The 18,921-nt window shown below is 39.4% G+C and overlaps 1 protein-coding gene and 1 long non-coding RNA gene across 8 annotated transcripts in view; one reads left to right on the top strand and one right to left on the bottom strand.

The window, feature by feature from the left end:
* The window catches only part of zeb2 (zinc finger E-box binding homeobox 2), a 186,433-nt gene that overhangs the window by 100,579 nt on the left and 66,933 nt on the right, over positions 1–18,921 (bottom strand). The window lies entirely within an intron of this gene.
* On the top strand, positions 11,137–18,520 carry LOC134294837 (uncharacterized). The gene is made up of 2 exons (XR_010001503.1): positions 11,137–11,245; positions 13,233–18,520. It is a non-coding gene; the product is annotated as an uncharacterized LOC134294837 (long non-coding RNA).

Genomic DNA, 18,921 nt, shown 5'->3' with positions numbered 1-18,921 from the left:
TCAACCTGAGGTCCCCAGATGTTTGGGGCCTTCAACTCGGAGAAATCCTAACAGATGGTAGACTGGCTGTGATTTCTGAGAGTTGTAGGCCAAACACATCTAGGGACCCCAGGTTGAGAACCACTGCCCTAGAATAATCTTACATATAATTTCCCCCAAGCCTTTCACATCATTTCATAGCAGACAACCATATGTAACAGGTGTGCATACAACAGGTTTCACCCAGTTTGTGATTTAGACTATTTATTGAGAATAAGGGGTTGTAATCCACTATCCAACAAATAGTGCATCCATTATGAAACAGACCGTAATCCACAAAAGCTCGCACTAACATAAACCCGTTAGTCCTAAATGTGTCACACAATTCTTTATTATTGATCCATAGGCACAGCACTGTTGTGGGCATTTTCACAATTATCAGAGTAAAATAGTATGCATTTGAAAAGAAGCCATATTGTCAATCTGATAAAAACAATACCAAAGCAATGCTTTATTTTTTTTTAAAAAAAACACCCAAATATTGAAATGTTTATTAATAATTCATGTAAAATTTACTACCACTGCCCAACCAGCTAGCTGCAGGGGAAGGTACAATTCAGTGAGAGTAAGAGAATGATTCTCTGAACCTTGGTTAATAAAAAATGTCAGCTGAAAGTAGGTTTTAAAAAATTGCTCCTTCTGTATTTTTACAGCAAAGCTATAAATTCCTTATAAACAGAGATCATAATGAAAGTGCTGACACAACCTTTGCTATGGCATCGGGAACAGTTGCTACGGTATGTTACCTGTTTCTTGGAGAGAGAGCAATCCAAATACCTCTTATGAAATATAAGTACTTCCAAATCCCACTATACCATTTCATTTCCTTTTGTTTAAATAAAGGACAGTTTGTGGAAATCTTCAGCTTTGGCTGGTCATCCAGCCAAACAGGGAGGATAAAGCATACAATATTACTTTATTGAAAAAGATAGACAAACTCAGACAATTTTCTGATAATATAAGTAGCCGGCCCTGAGAAGATCACTGGGGAAAAAAGTCTGCATTTTCCTCCCTAAGGTTTAAATAATGTATGCATACTTTTATTTTGGCATGATGAAGCAATTTTAACCTTTAAAACCCACAAGTACTCAGGAGGGAAAAGGTCTGGTTCCTGCAACTTAAATAATTTAAACATCCAGGTGGAAATGCTTTCAGCAGTTTCCTTTTTGGAGACAAAGGAAGAAGAGTTCAAAAAAAATTTCTAAGACACCAAGAAGCCAAAAAAAAAAAAAGCAATAAATAGAGCATACTTTCCTCGAAAAGGAAAATTAACTGGGATAAAGATGACCACACAGGTTGTCAATAGAAAGCTGTGACACGAAGAGAGGAAAGTGCTTTGAGAAAAATGGCCGGACTGGTATTATAACAAACATGTTTTCCTCAAAACACAGTAAAAATAGCATTCTACTCTTTCGCCCGAGTCATCGCTGGTTTGTATATGCTATGGGGTTAGGCAGATGTTAGGGGTCACTGGAGAAGCTGTGTGAAAATGTGTGCTGCCAGCAGTCTCCTTCGGAGTTTACAGAAACAGGGATGTCATATAAGGCAGGAGAGGCTAGGCTTTAAAGCCAATGAGAAGTGAAAGGAAGTGCCCAAGTTGAGCAATTATTTGGCGCACAGAAGATAAGCTCCCATCAAGACAAAGCTACTAAACTGCACAGGGAAGTTTTGCAGGCTTAAAACAGAGGTAAAAACGGTCCTTCGAATTAGTGTCCGATTGGCCTTACATAGGGTTTTGATACTTGCCGTAGGGAGAATTTGCCTTCTCGCTTGCAGATCCCTAATGACATGTTGTAAAAGAGCGTGGGACTGCAGCTGAAGCCCCCGCAGTGGCCTTAGAGCAGAGCTTACAGCCTGAAATATTTCCGAGAAAATAAAACACATACAAAGAAATTCCCTGAGAATGTCAGGGAGTGTAAAAGAGGAGAAGGGGGGGGGGGGGTCTCTGTCTCCAGAAAAGAAAAACAGAGGCAGAGAAGGAACTACAGTAGAGTCTCGCTTATCCAACATAAAAGGGCCGGCAGAATGTTGGATAAGCAAAAATGTTGGATAGTAAGGAGGGATCAAGGAAAAGTCTATTAAACATCAAGTTACGTTATGATTTTACAAATTAAGCACCAAAACATCATGTTTTACAACAAATCGACAGAAAATGCAGTTCAATACACAGTAACGTTATGTAATAATTACTGTATTTACGAATTTAGCACCGAAACATGGCAATGTATCAAAAACATTGACTACAAAAACATTGACTACTAAAAAATTGACTACAAATAAAAATAGAATTGCTACCTAGAGAAACAGCTGTGGACCTGAGCGGGAGGCAGACTGCATTGGATAATACAGAACGTTGGATAAGCAAAGATTGGATAAATGAGACTCTACTGTATTAGTAAAGTAGGAGTAATGAAAGGAATATGGAAACATTTATTATTTGCCAAAACAACCATGTATCAGCAAACTGTCATAAAACCTCAATGTGATTAATCTGAAAGTCTACCAATACATTTAACTGTGTTTGTCTATATGTGGTTGTCTATATATGTTGTTTGTCTAATGGCATTGAATGTTTGCCATGTATATGTACATTGTGATCCGCCCTGAGTCCCCTTTGGGGTGAGAAGGGAGGAATATAAATATTGTATATAAATTAACTAAGCAAGAGGGTATGTGACAAGATTTTAGGTATGCCTGTGTGATATTTGTGGTCACTAGATTAGAAATGTCCTTCTGATCATCATGAAGAAGTCAATACTCTTCCTGGAATACAATAAATAATAATAATAATAATAATAATAATAATAATAATAATAATAATAATAATAAATGATGTGTTCAACTTGTGATTTTGTGATATGAAATCCAGCATATATATCTCATTTGCTGTGTCATACCATGTCTTTGTCTCAATAATAATAATAATAATAATAATAATAATAATAATAATAATTTCTTTATTTTTGTACCCTGCCTCCATCTCCCTGAAGGGACTCAAGGCGGCTTACATGGGAACGAGCCCAATCAACATAGTTAAAATATATACTAAGTACCATAGACAATAGCATAAAACAGAATAAATCAAAAAAGCAACCATCGAACCAACCAATGAACCTTAAATAACAGTCAGTTCCTGGGCACAGGTGGGCAGAACTGGTGCAAATCAATTTTGAGGATAGGAATGATGGATAAAGTGCATAAATCAGACAGCAAAATCAGGGTTGGGGGGCAATGTAAAATGGAGCATAATATATTTGGGTAGAGAATAATAGTAAAGTGCAGGGACGAGATTTTATGTCCTAGTTGGGGCCAAATTGTCCGGGGGATTGTCTAGTCAAAAGCACAGCGGAACATCCATGTTTTTAGATCTTGTTATCCATCTTTGGTCCTCTGCCAGCATCCCTTCACAAAATAAGCAGAGAAACAAGAGGGGAATTCCCATAGTCACCCACATCTGTGAGGAAAGTCCTCCAATAAGGCCAAGTCCCTGGAAATCCATCTTGGTTTCCCTGTTATCTCACATCTACCCACCCAGACAACTTTCACATGGCAGTTTCCATGTGTTTAAGCACAACCATCAGTACACCCTTTGGAAGATAGTTAAAATGTGTCAAGACTTTACATTTGCCTATAGGTTGATTACATAGTTTGTTTACAGTGGGAGCCACATTTCTATATCTGGAACTAGGTCCATCCATTCATTGACTTTTTTTTTTCTTGCAGCCGTACCCAACAGAAATTTCCACAATGAGACATTCAAGTGATAAGGCAGAAAAGGCCTTGGATCCTTCCGAGTTCAAAGCCCCTTCTAGTCCCCTGAGAAGATGGTAGAGAAGCCCGTTCCTCCATTTGTAGCCAACAGAAAGATTTTTTAAAAAGAAATTCATAGACAAGAAAAGGAGACTGCTTAAATTCTACCATAAAGCTTTGAGTAAAACACATCGCTGCCCTGCTCCCCACATTGGGTTGCACTGGCAAACTCATACCATCTGAGGAATATTGTCCTTTCAGACTCCATGTGAAGTCCTGAGAAACATATATCTCCTCAGATTTACACAAACATCAATGATCCAATCTCTGAATCAGAAACTAGCCTTTAAAAAATGAAAACATCAGACACCTTTACATTTTGTGTGTGTCATTAACGACTTGACAAACTGCAAGTCACTGCTGGTGTGAGAGAATTGGCTGTCTGCAAGAACGTTGCCCAGGGGACGCCAGGATGTTTTAAATGTTTTATCATCCTTCTGAGAGGCTTTTCTCATATCCCCTCATGGAGCTGGAGCTGATAGACCCGCACTCTACCCGGGTTGGATTCGAACCAGCAACCTTCAGGTTAGCAACCCAATCTTCAAGTCACCAGTCCTTCCAGCACAAGGCATTAAACTACTGCGCCATGAGAAACACCCGCTATTTTTTTTTGCTAGGGGTTCATCTTAGTAGAATTACTGGGGCCAAGAAGAATTAGTACTGTGAATTAGCACTGTGAATTATTTTGAAATTATCTCCTGGAGCTATCTCCTGAGATAGCCAAGGCTGGTATCCAGCCAAGGAAACCTAGAGAAGGTGGGGAAATCCCTCAGAATCAAAACATCTCCTTTTCCTCATAGTGATTATACAGTGGCCTGTATTGACCTTTATTGTGTTCTCTTAGTTTTGAGACATTTGTCCCTGGGAGACAGGGAATAGAACACAAACGCAAAATGGAGAGCTGTAAAGAATAAATATGGCAGGAGTATCTCATAACATATATTCTGAGAAATTCCAGAATTTTCTATTATGGAGGGAAAAGGAGACACCAAACTATGCTCTATCCACAGTGGTTCAGCTCCTTCTTTCAACTGTTTAAACAATGAATAATTGAGTTTGTAAGATGTCTTTGTTGTTGAAGGTTCAGTGAGTTATAAATTCCCAGAATTTACAAAATTGAAGTTCTTTTCCAGTTCCCAAAGCGAAACAAGCTATTTCTTGAAATAATATGTTTACAGATGGGTTCCTGGCCTTGATGCTTCCAACCTCATTCTCCTGTATCAGCCACATTTTAAGCAAAGGTAGGGATTTTGCTATGCTTTGGAGGGTGCAGTATGGTCCTGTATGGTCCATTAATCCCGCAACAACGCCTCTCCATTTTTAAAGCAAAGAAAAAGTACATATGAGTACTTTTTGAGTCCAAGACCTTTAAGCCCAAGGTGGAAATCAATATGACAGCTATCCTCTTCCTTATAGAGAAGTCAGCCAGATTAGCAAGTGAATCTCATTACAATATTGTGTCCACCACAAAAGTGAGGCAGCAGATTACTATAGGAGACCTAGGCTCCTAATATAATATGTGCATATTTTTTATATTTTAAATTGTATTGTAATGTTGTTCATGTTAGCTGCTTTGAGTCTCTGTATGGAGAGAAAAAGTGGGATATAAATAAACATAATAATAACAGTAATAATACTAATGATGATGATTACAGTGATGATGATAATAATAATAGGCTCCCAGATCGCTGTTCTCAAATATGAAACAGCACCAGGAGGCTACCATTGTTGCCACCAGTATCTGCTTCCTAAACAAAATACTTCATTCTACCTAAAGGTAAGATAAAGGTAAAGGTTTCCTCTGACGTTAAGTCCAGTCATGTCTGACTCTGGGGGTTGGTGCTCATCTCCATTTCTAAGCCGAAGAGCCGGCGTTGTCCATAGACACCTCCAAGGTCATGTGGTCAGCATGACTGCATGGAGCGCCATTATCTAAATGTAGTACAGCAGAATTTAGACTGGAACCTGGCAGAACCCAACTACTGCTAGTAGAAAGGATTCTGTGATATCATCATTCTCATGCATAGAAGAAATGTCATGAAACAGAACAAAAATCTAGGTTTTGGATTAACCCCAGTTCCCAGTTTAGCCACATGATTTGCTACCTTTGTGTTGGATGGGGCATTGAAAAGATAATAAAAAGAGCCATGTAGAGCCAGACCATCAATCTGTTTTCCTAGTGACAAACGAGAAGCCCATAAGCAAATCTTGTGCGTAGTCATACTCACTTGTTCTTATTTCCCAACAATTAGTATTCAGGGATGTACTATCATTGGTATGGGATGTAATTATGTGTAGTATCCATTGATCATTGTATCTTCCATGAATTTACATAATTGTATTTTAAATGTAGACCTACTGATAGCCATGACTACATCTTGTGGTAGTGAATTTGAACACTTAGCTACCTGCTGTTGGGCTTATTTTGGTCAATCTTCCTTTGCCCGATGTTCAACTTCATTGGGTCCCTAATAGTATAAGGGAAGGAGAAAAACATAGACTTGTCCTGTTTCTGCACACCGTGCATAGTTTCATTCTTTGGTGCTCATAATTCCACTGGGAGACACTGAGGTGGGGAGGTCCACCAAATGCAAATAGTAGCTTCGGCGGTACTATTTTTGTTAATACCTCACTGGGAGAAGAATTGGTTAAATTCTCCATTCTTCCCCTCCATCCCCATGTTGCAGTTACATTAATTTTCTGCCTCCACTAGCAACTACTATTTATATATTAAATATAAGAAGAAATGCAAAAATGCATTTACAGTGGTGTTCCATATATGTCTACTAAGAAGCGTATTAGGAGCCGCGGTGGCGCAATGGGTTAAACCCTTGACAGCTGGACTGCTGGTATGAAGGTTGGGTTGCTGACCTGAAGGTTGCCAGTTCAAATTTGTGAGACAGGGTGAGCTCCCATCTGTCAGCTCTAGCTTGTAGGGACATGAGAGAAGCCTCCCAGCAAGGATGGTAACACATGCGGGCGTCCTCTGGGCAATGTCTCTGTAGACAGCCAATTCTCTCACACCAGTAGTGACTTGCAGTACATTCTCAAGTTGCTTCTGACATGAAAAAGAAGGGTATTCTGTTGATTCAGTGGGACTTCCTCCCAGGTAAACAAGTATAGAGTTGCATTTTTAATGTGCCATCTCATTTTATTGATCTCAGATCCTCCATTTAGCCATGAATTTGTGGCACTTTAAATGATTTTATTCCTCACCAATATCGCCCAGGATTCCTTTAAACAATTTTATCACATGTTCTTCTATTTAAATCCCACAGCTGCACACCTGATAGAAAACTTTTTTAGAAAAAATGTCCAATTTAGTCTGAAGTGTATTAATGGGAAGCGTTGATTAAAAATGAATTAGCTCCATAATCCTACTAGTTGTACTTCTAACAATATTATTTTAAGACAATTAATTCATATTTTAAAATAATGAAATTACTAGCATAAGACACTAAACTTCTTTAGTATATTAAATCAGGCAGATTGTGTCTCTCCTTCTAATTATGAATGTAGTAGTTACAAAAGAAACTGTCATTTTGATGGAGTAAAAGACAATCTGTCTGCCAAAAATGTCCAACCATAATTCTAAAAAAAAAAGAGTCATCTGCATGAAGAACATGCTACTTTCTTTGATGTACTGTCTTATTGGAAACCTAATTTGCTTTCAACCTCGGAGACAACACATAGCATAAGTTTGTGTGACTAATTTTCTTGGAAATATGAGTAATTAGAATAAGGGAACCATCTCCCCAGCAAGGATGGACAGTTTAAAAATTCAGAATAAAACACTGCATTGCTGGGGAGTTTTTTGTTTAGTCCTTTGAGCCGCACACTACAAAAGGGAACTGGGAAGACAGACGCAAATGAAAAGTTCTGTAGAGACACTGGGGGGAGGAAAAAAATATGTCAGCCTCTGTGCAAATAGTGAACGACTACAGCAAAGTACAGAAAGGTTTATTACCTGAGGTGAGCACTCCCAGGGCTCCCGGAGTATAAAAGCATTAGGCATGTGTTCTAAGCAAGTAATAAAAATCAATAAACAGGAACCCCCCACCTGTGCTGCAGCCCAGTGTTAGGTTTTATACATGTAGTAAGAGAGCAGATCGTTTTTCACCACCCTTCTCCTGCGAGCCTATTCCAAGACCTACAGCCACCGGAGGGATTTCTGGAGCAACACCATTCATTCCACAGAGTTGTCCAGATGCCAACTCCATTGCATCATTGTCAGTTTTATTCTATCTACAACTGGACACGGCTGCAGCCGCGGCTCCTATCCACCCACTCAGTACAGCAACAATTGGAAACTGTGTTCTCCTGCTTAAAGAGTTTACAAGTCCGCTGAAAGAAAACAGAACAGTTGCATATTAATGTGTGTGACAACCCCCCTGAAAAAAAGATCACATAATAGGGAACAAGAGGAGAAAGAGGGGTGTGTGTGCAAGGGCCAAGTGCAATGAATATGTGATGCTGTCCAGCTGCTATAGACAACGTCTCATCCAGTGGGTTTTGAAATAAAGGCATGATAAACATCAATATTCCAAATATATCAAGTTTCTACAGCAACTGGGCTCTCTAATTGCCACGAAGTCGAGCTCGCACAGGTCAACGGTGGCTACACTGATGCGGTGGTATTTGCTGAAATCAAAGTCTGCAGAGACGGTATCTCCGCCAGGTTACAAAAATAACTACTAAATCACACTTATGTTATAATTAAAGAGAATGCCCCCAATAAGACGGGAAAGGGTGTGAGCATAAACCTTTGCCATATATCTTTTTGCTGTTCATTAATCTATGGAAATAAGGGTGGCAGGTTTATTTAAATATCACGGGAACCATGGAAATTAGTTACTTTTTATTACATAAAAAAAGAAAATCAGGAAACTATGAGAGATGGGTCATTTTATGGCCTTTCTTGTTGCGTCTCTCTCTCTCTTTTGTAAGGTAAAGCTTCTAATTATGATCCAGAAATGACCATTGCTCATTTGGGCTAGTAATGAGAAACATTTTGAGAATGGGAGCGCTTTGATAGTGCAATAAGTATGATCCGAGCGTAGTTTCCTTTTATGAAAGTGAGACAGAGTAAAAGAGAGGAAGGCAAAGACGGACGTGGAGTAAAGCTCCAGAAGGGCTGCGGTTTTAATAGAGCAGAGAAAAGGAAGGCCCTTGACTATGACCCCATTCCCTCCTCTCCAAAGGGGTGAGGGAGAAAAGCCGTTTTATCTCCCAGAGGTGGCCTCTGATAGGGCTTGTGGGACGGAAGTACCAATTGTGGGTACTTAACGCCACCTCGCTCAGGAGCATAAAAATAGAATAAAGCTGTGCAGCAAATTGGAAATTATGATATAACTCATGCGCAGCACAAGTGACATCAAATATTCTCCAGATATGGTCTCTGCCCCATTCTGTACTTGTCCGACTGCCGTCACAGCCTCATTCGGAGCTTGGCAATGTTTTGGGAACCTTTCACAAACCCCAGACAGCATCATAGTGTATTATGTATGTATTTAGGGAGATCAGGTTAGCTCCTTCCCTGCCCATTTTTCGCCAGGAATTGAAAACATGGCTGTTCCGGAGCACGTTTGAATGAATAGGCCCAGTAGAGTTGTCATCAGAATAATTCTCTATGTTTATAAAACTGTACTGCACTTTATCACTGTTACTTATGTCCATGATATAGCACTTTATGAAACCTGTCCCCGCTGGGTTGCTTTTAATTACTCTGATTTTATCTGCTTGAATTTTAATGTATTGTTCATTATATTATTTTGTTTATTGTTGAAATGTTTTAAGTTTTTGTCAAATATGTTGTGTCGTTGTTGGGCTTGTCCCTGTTGTGAGCTGCCCCGAGTCCCTTCGGGGAGATGGGGCGGGATATAAAAATAAAGATTATTATTATTATTATTATTATTATTATTATTATTATTATTATTTCATTTCATTCTTTTGTAATTACCGGTGCTTGGCCCCAAGTTAGCTGCCTTGAGTTCCTTCGGGGAGATGGAGACGGGGTACAAAAATAAAGTTGTTATTATTATTATTTTATTATGACACAGCAAACAAGTTAGATATTCTGGATTTTGTATCACAAAATCACAAGTCGAACACTTCCCAAATGTCTAGGACTGTGTTGTTATTATTATTATCATCATCTATGGCCATTCTGGCTAGGGGCCTGTAGGAATGATAGTCCAAGCCTTTGCTTTTTCAAAGCTTTTGCAAATACACTGATATTTTTTTCAATGCTTGACGTCTGCGGAGGTGCTACTACTATCCCCAAAGAAGCCGAAGCGTTCCCTGCGACATCTTTGGAGGCCAACATTGTGTGAAAGTTTGAGACATTTTCAGCACCAGAAACCAAGTGAGACAGCTGAAGTTGTGAACAGCTGGCATTCAATAGATAATTTAGAGGAAAGTGACCCATCTGTATGGTTTTTAACTAAAGAACTGTCAGGACCCATTACTTCCAATAGGGATTCCACTGTGGGAATGTCTTCAAAATGCTGGGGTTGGTTTTACTCATTTGAAAAACACAAGATGGCATCTCAAATAGGTTTGGAATTAGATTGTAAAAATAAAAATTGCAATGGGTTCTTGTGCATTTTCCGGGCTGTATGGCCATGCTCCAGAAGCATTCTCTCCTGACGTTTCACCCACATCTATGGCAGGCATCCTCAGAGGTTGTGAGGAATGCTTCTGGAACATGGCCATACAGCCTGGAAAATGCACAACAACCCAGTGATTCTGGCCATGAAAGCCTTCGACAACACATAAAACTTGCAATATTTGAAAATAAACCCAAAAGCAGAACAAAGTTATCGACATATGAGAAGACCTAGAACAGGCATGGTCAAACTTCAGCCCTCCAAGTGTTTTGGACTGCAATTTCCATAATTCCTAACAGCCAGTTAGGAATTATGCAGTATGAATTATAAGTATGAATTATAAGTATGCAGTATTTAAAAATACCAGTTAAAATGATACCCTGTAATTATTTTGAAATTCTGTACAAATCAAATGCAAAATCCTAATATAAAAATACATTTAAGACAAGGAGAAACTGTCAAAGAATGATACTGAAATGAGAACGAGAAGGGGAAAAAAAAGGAGGGCTATAGCACTGCACACATAATTCAGGTTCCAACCCAGTGTTGTAAACAACCACCCTGACGCTCGGTGTTGCTTGATGTCATATTATTATTGTCATGTTGACATCATGGCCCATCTCTCATTCCTTGGCAGCTCCTGGTGCTATAGAGCTCAATGCTGCCCTTGTCTTAAAATGACACAGACGCCTTGCACAGAGGAAAGAAGATAAATTAAAAATTATTTAACAGCTTAGGAATGGGATTCCAAACACACTTCAACTGCATGCTGATAGAGCTACCGTTAAGTGAGTACCATCATTAGATGCATGGAAGGTATGCTACAAACGTGGGGTTTATCTCGTCCCTGTATCAAAGACCAAGATTTGATATCAGCTGCCCATAAACCATTTTATTTGTTTGTTCTAATCAGTTTCCTATTTGTAAAAAGAGAATCCTGAATAAACTGGCAACGAAGCTTATTCCATGCTAAAACTGAAGTTTTTAAATAATATATTACCAGTAACAGCATGGTTTGCAATACATTCAGTAGCCTAATGATTGTAAACTCATTACAGTTTTTTCCGATGGAATGAGTACTGTAATGAGGCAAGACTTAAGGCTATTTTGGGACATTGTCTCATTTTGTCCTGTGTTTTTTCATAGAATATTTATAATACTAATGAAGTACCTGAAAAGTAATATGTAAAGAGGAATAATATAGCATTATTCTTTTTTAAAAATGTTAAAAGAAAGAAGAGTTACCAGCAATGACAGAAATGTTGAGCATATTCTTTTTGAACAAATTAAAACCTATAACTCAAAGAGAAGATTCTTACAGAGTGATCTGGTATTTATTTAAATATTTGATATTTAAATAGTTGTACCATGTCTATTTATGTTTTACCTGGTTTCTTACAATGTTTTATATTCATACATTTGACTGTTGTTTAACTTTGTATTGTGTTTTGAACATGTTGGAAGCCACTTTGGGTCACCACTGTGGGAGAAAAGTGGCATATAAATAAAGATTTATTATTATTATTATTATTATTATTATTATTATTATTATTATTATTATTACCAACATAAGAGGAGCCTCCAGTGGTGCAATGCATTAAACCCTTGTACCAGCAGACTGCTGACTTGAAGGTTGGGTTGCTGACCTGAAGGTTGCCGGTTCGAATCCAACCCAGAAAGAGCTCCAGCTTCAGCTCCCCATGCAGGGACATGAAAAAAGCCTCCCACAAGGATGGTAAAACATCAAACATTCGGGCATCCCCTGGGCAACGTCCTTGCAAACGGCCAATTCTCTCACACCAGAAGCAATCAGTTTCTCAAGTTGCTCCTGATACACACAAATGACATACAGGTATTATGTGTTGGGTTTCCTCCAACAGTTCTTCTCATCATATAATGTACTGTAATGCTTTTCATTTCCCAATGTATTATCGAGCTGGTGGCAATTGGAATAGCAGGGCCAAAATCCATAATTTTGCTTAATTTGTTGATTATTATCAAAGTATATGTCCTGCTTTTCTATAAAATATCTTACAGCTTACTAGAAAAGATCAAAACAGTGCACAACACTTACAATCATATTAGACAAAACCTCGTAATAACACTGAAAAGATAGTTGCAGTTCAAGCAGCACTGTCTTGCCAGCCAGCTAAAAGTATGCAGAGATAAACCAGGGAAACCTCCTATAGGTTTCTTCCAAATCTTGGGCACCATGGCTTTTTTTTTTCCCGTGTCAGGAGCAACTTGAGAAACTGAAAGTCACTTCTGGTGTGAGAGAATTGGCCGTCTGCCAGGACGTTGTGCGGCGAAATGGGTTAAGCCCTTGTGCCGGTAGGACTGCTGACCAACGGGTCGGCAGTTTGAATCCGGGGAGAGTGGGTGAGCTCCCTCTGTCAGCTCCAGTTCCCCATGTGGGGACATGAGAGAAGCCTCCCATAAGGGTGGTAAAGCACCATAGCTAATGACGCCCTGTGTCAGATGCATGTATTCTAATTCTGACAGCAGGAGAATCATAGTTTGCCCTTAAAAGATGAAGAAAATTCTCAGGCAGGGAACAATGTAATATATTCTGGTTCCAGGCCATATAAACATTTAAAGGTCAAAAACAGCATCTTGAACAGGGAGCCTAGGAGCAAATTGGCAATCAATATAGCTGATAATACAGTCAGTGTAATATGATGTTATCAATTCGCTCCAATCAGAACACGCATGTGTTTCAAACCAACTGAAGCTTCCAAACTATCTAAACATCCCTCTTAAACTGTATTATTGTAGGTTGATCAATCTGGAGGTGACTCTAACATGAAAGACTGAAGTGCCATAGTTGTAGAAGATGCTTTAAGTTTTGCTGCCTGGTCCAAATCAAGTCTATACAGAAGTCTGGTTGAATTTGGTTAGCTATGCTTCCTAATCAAGGTGCGTAACAAAGCAATTTTAGGTTCAATGAAAAAGTCTGTTCAAGATCACTAGTTCAAATTCCCTGTGTATATAAACCGTCACTACTTAGTCTCTTTCCAGATGCTTTTCTGACATATGCAACAGTGCTGCTGGCTAACAAGTACGTAAGTCCATTCTTAACAAATCAAAAGAGACAAGTGAAAGGTAGTCCTCACCTGCAAGTCTTTTGAATGGCAATGACACATTTTTGCACTATTTAGCAGATCATTTAGACAAGTTTCCTTTAGGACTACAAATCCAAGAATACCATATGCTGTGCTAGCTGGGGAGTCTGGGAACTGTTGTTCAAAAAAAAAGTAAATGTTCTGTTTCCCAAAAGGTCAGCATTAGATAAGCATGCAAGAGTAGCGCTTTGCAGGTGAAACAGTCCCATTGAATCAACAGGAGTGCTGGTGTGACAAGACATTATTCAGTGTGACTGAGAGTAGCTGACTCCTGCCTTGAGACAGGATATCATTTAAGGACATAAAGATTTCTCCGAATAGTGACATCCCTATAAATCAAAGTCAACTAATTTGACAACAAACCCTTACAGGTCTTACAGGTACTGCATAATGTCCTTTAGTAGACACTATATTACAAACAGTCATTAGCCCTGCTATAAAAAAGGTTTAAATACTAATGTATTTTTTAATTTGTTTTATATCCTAAACAAGTAATCAATGCACATTAATAAACATAATTGGTTTTTTGGCATTTGTCCATTCGTTTGGTCCACTTTGTCAGACCTAGCAAGCTTCAGCAACCACAAGCACAAGTAGGAAACACAGCATCAAGGCCTTCTGCAATATGCATAATGTATTGGATTACTCAGCTGGCCTTGCTGTTGAAAGATGGAGGCTTCTGAAGTTTACCATACTGCTTTCTCCCATGTATTTCAAGCAATGTTTCTGACAGATTTCTCTCGGCTGTTTCACATGTCCACAATGTGTAAAGCGTCCACTTGAAAATCCTTAAACATGATGCTTCCCAAAATGTTCAAGCTGGTTTTCCTACCAATTGTCAGAATTGGCTGTTAAACTGCAAATGTCCATCTAGTCTCAAATCCCCATTTGGGGGGCAGGATGAATGAGGGGATAAACACCCTTGCCTTTGATAAGGTGAGTTTGTTGATGGCATGAGCCAGGGGATCGCTTTTCAAAAGCAAATATGTACCGAGTCAGTGAATACGGTTGTAACAGAGAAGCCCTCCTAGATAATCATCTCCATTTGATCACTTGTAAACATCCTCTTTAGTTTTCACTGTCTTTTGCCAGGGCCATAGGGCCATAATTAACTCTCTCTTTTTTGTGTGTGACTTGGACCAACTCTAGCCTTGTTCCATAGTTAGTGCACTAGCTCCATCCACCCAACCTGGGTCAGTTAATGGCTCTATATTGGTTACAAAGAAAGAGAAAATTCCAATGAAATTACTAGAAGACGAGCAACACATAGAGGCTGAAATGGTGCCTTCCTTGGATGTGCTCTGAAATACACCAAAACACGAATAAAAGGTAACTTATTCAGTGTCAGTCTTACATATTTATAGTTTGAAAATTAGTCAAAGTTTATGTCCGGAGGTTGCACCTACAGGAAGCCAGATGTGTGCCTTCTGCATGTGACCTAAGACAGGCCTGAAGCAAAAACTAGATAATTTCTCGCTCATACTCTACACCGTCGATTGCGGCGGCTTTCTGAGGTGAGAGAAACTGACAGCACTAACTCTCCAGGGCAGAACTTTCCAGTCAAGTGGATCAACGGACTGAAAATCTCTTATGAATAGTCATTAGGCCTTCATTACAAACCCCTCACAACCCAGTTCTCTTTTCGCAACCAAATGCCTTTTGTCATCTTCACAAGGTGCATCATTTAATTACCAATTGATTTCTTTATATATGACAACATGTCAGATAGCAAAATACAGTGTATCTCCCTTAGGGGAAGTAGTCTGTTAACTATCAGTGTGCCAGATTACTGAATTTAGTGGTAAGACAGTTATTCCCTATGCTGTGCCTTTTTAAAAAACGAGCATCCAGAACATCTCAAGTTTCTTATTTTTTATTTCAGAATTAACAGTACTAAAGAAAGGAGAGGTAATGGAGGTTGGAGAAAGCTGAAAAATGCCAGGATATGATGGCTCTGAGAATCAGCCAGAACGGTCCAAACCCACAACTGCCAGACGGGCTCCTATTTTTAGATACCTAAATGTGTGTGTGTATCTGCCTATCTGTCTGACTGTGAGTGTATTTGTATGGGTACACACACAAGCGCACTTCTTGGCATCTCTGCAGCCATAGGCACACTGACACAGAAGGCCTCAAACATGTCAAACAATTGTTCTCATTGAGTCTTCATCCAGTCTCTGACTGAGCTTGCGCCCTGAATTTTCCCCCTTCACAACTGTCGCTGGATAAGCAAGCTGGTGCTATATTAATAAGCTGAATAATCAGGGAATTTCAGAAATGTACAGGACTATTATACCGTAACAATCAAACCTCCAACTGAGTAAACCAGAGCAGCACTGAAGGTAGGCGTTGGGAAAGAATGAAACCAGTGTTGCAGTAATGCCCTCCATTGTATGCCAGTGTAAATGCCTGCTTCTTTCAGACACAGAAGCCACATTACATGAGTCCGAAATGTTCTCAGAGCATCACTGTGGACTGGTTGTGATCGAACCTGGCACGGGCAAGCTGAAAGCTGACATTATACTGTAGGATGTGCTGCAGGTGTAGGGGCCCGCAAACGTGCTCTAATTACATATTTTCTAGCAGAGCAACAATTAAGGTCGCCAAAATAATTGCCAGTTTGTTAATCCTTCTCTAACAAGACTGACACAAGGAAGCGTTTATTTTTCTCTCTCTGGTTATTTGGAAAAGCACGCCTCAAGATTTTGGGTCTTCCATCACGCTTCATCAAGACCTAATTCTTAGTTTCCAGTGTGTGATTATAGTCATTGTTGTCATTTTTGTAAAGCCGCACCACTGTAACAACGGTCATGAAGAAATATGGGGAGCACCTCTCATGGCATACTGTTCTGACATTCCCAGTACATATGCTGCCCGCTGTTTGATGTTTAAGAATTTGATCCTTGATTGCAATGGCCATATCACAGCTTAGGATGCATCTACACTGTGGAATTAATGCAGTTTGACACCCCTTTAACTGCCATGGCTCAATGCTATGGAATCCTCTAAAATGTAATTTTACACAGTGTTTATCCTTCTCTACTAGAAAGTATTGATGCCTCACCAAACTACATATTCCAGGCTTTCCATAACCTTGAGCCGTGGCAGTTCAAGTGGTACATTATTTCTACAGCGTTGGTGCAGTTTTAGAAGACTCTTTTGGGACTGGTTCTGAACAATTTGACTGTCTTAAAGAAATCTCTGGTGCTCTCTGGGCACACATTTGGGGTCCTCTCTTGCTACATAGTTACAACAATTGGTCTCCACTTTAACTACCATGGCTCTATCCTATGGAAACCTGGTCTTTGCTATTTAAGGAGAGTACTTTGAATTCTTAGCCAGAGAGCTCTAGCATCTCACCAAACTATACATCACATCATTTCATAGGCTAGTTAAAGTGGAATCGTACAGCTATAACCATGTAGTATGTAGGGATCCCCTGATTCTCAACCTTCCTAATGCCACGACTCCTTGATACAGGTCCTCATCTTGTGGTGACCCCCAACCATAAAATTATTTTTGTTGCTACTTCATAACTGTAGTTTTGCTACTGTTATGGATCATAATGTAAATGTATGATATGCAGGATTATTTTCATTCACTGGACCAAATTTGGCACAAATACTAGATATGCCCAAATTTGAATACTGGTGAGGTTGCGGGGATTGATTTTGTCATTTGAGAGTTGTAGTTATTGGGATTTATAGTTAACCTGCAATCAGAAAGCATCCTGAACTCCACCAACAATGGAATTGAACCAAACTTGCCACACAAAACTCCCATGACCACCAGAAAATACTGGAAGGGCATTGACCTTGAGTTTGGAATTGTAGTTCACCTACATCCAGAGAGCACTGTGGACTCAAACAATGATGGATCTGGACCAAACTTGTCATGAATACACAATATGCCCAAATGTGAACACTGGTGGAGTTTGGGGAAAATAGACCTTGACATTTGGGAGTTGTAGTGTTTTCTGATGGTCTTTGGTGACCCCTCTGATACCCCCCTCATGACCTGCCCAGGGGTCCCAACCCACAGGTTGAGAAACACTGAGTTAAAATAAATGTTCAGCTAAAACATATTCAACCCAAAGGTTTCCACTTCTACAAGGCCTCTAAATTAACAAGAGCATCGAGTCCCCTCAACAGTTGAAGAAATCTCAGAATTTGTAATTATATTGGGTTGTTGTGAGTTTTCCGGGTTGTATGGCCATGTTCCAACGCATTCTCTCCTGTGAGGTATACCTCACAACCTCTGAGGATGCTTGCTATAAATGTGAGTGAAACACCAGGAGAGAATATTTCTGGAACATGGCCATACAGCCTGGAAAACTCACAACAACCCAGTGATTCCGGCCATGAAATCCTTCGACAAACATGTAATTACATTGCTTTTCTTTCCCTCACACCCACAACCATATTAATCTACCATTTCCTCTAAGATATTCAAAGCAATGGGTAGATAAATACCTGTATCGTGCAAGTGTATTATTTGAGAGTTATGGTGACCAAGATCTCTTTATGGAATTCTACATAACATGTGAGTGTACATTATTTCAGTGCCTTAAGAGCTTTGGGGATTCTGGGAGTTGTAATCCCCAAAAATATGTTTTCCAAACTCGGGATACATCCATGATACATTACTGCATCCAGGCAAGAATACACCCATGTTGTGAAGGTGGGGCCGAAGAGGAGAAATTTCCATCTGCCCAGCAACTGGGAAGTTTGTTCAGGTTCACAGCACACGTTCTTGCCATCAGCTTCTGTTCAGGTCAAATCAGTCAATCTTTATTTCTTTAATTTTTTAGGTCTTATTTTCAAGCCGACAACTTCCTTTATTTCTTTTTTGTATCACCCTAGATTGAATTTGCACATGATGACTGAACATGTGCACAGAGACTGAAGAGCAAATTAAACCTCTCGTTCAGAGTCTTGATCAGTGAGGCTCTCATTAGACTTCCTTCATATAAAATGTTATACAAGTGAGAACGGCATGTATTCTAAATCAAGACCCATTCTGATGGACTGGGGGAAATAAGCATCACACTGAAATGGAGCCATCAGATGCCACATCACTTTCACCTTCCCCAGCAAATTCATAGCAATAACGACAACAATAAAAACCCAAGTCTATAAAAGGATTGTTTGAATTTGATTTTTTAATGAAGGGCAAGGAAAAAGTGGTGTGATAGCTAGATGGATTCCTTTACCCTTACCATCAGAAAAAGTCTTAGCAAATCATAAGAAAGTATATTGGTACACTAGTTAGGAAGCATTCTTTTTGAACAATTGCTAGGTATCCTAAGATTTAGAGCGTGAGAATGAAATATAATCTTAAAG

Source organism: Anolis carolinensis, chromosome 1 (genome assembly GCF_035594765.1).
Source record: "Anolis carolinensis isolate JA03-04 chromosome 1, rAnoCar3.1.pri, whole genome shotgun sequence".
NCBI classification, from domain to species: Eukaryota; Metazoa; Chordata; class Lepidosauria; order Squamata; family Dactyloidae; genus Anolis; species Anolis carolinensis.
Note: the sequence above shows the minus strand (reverse complement) of the source record. Positions and strands in the feature narration are given on the sequence as shown.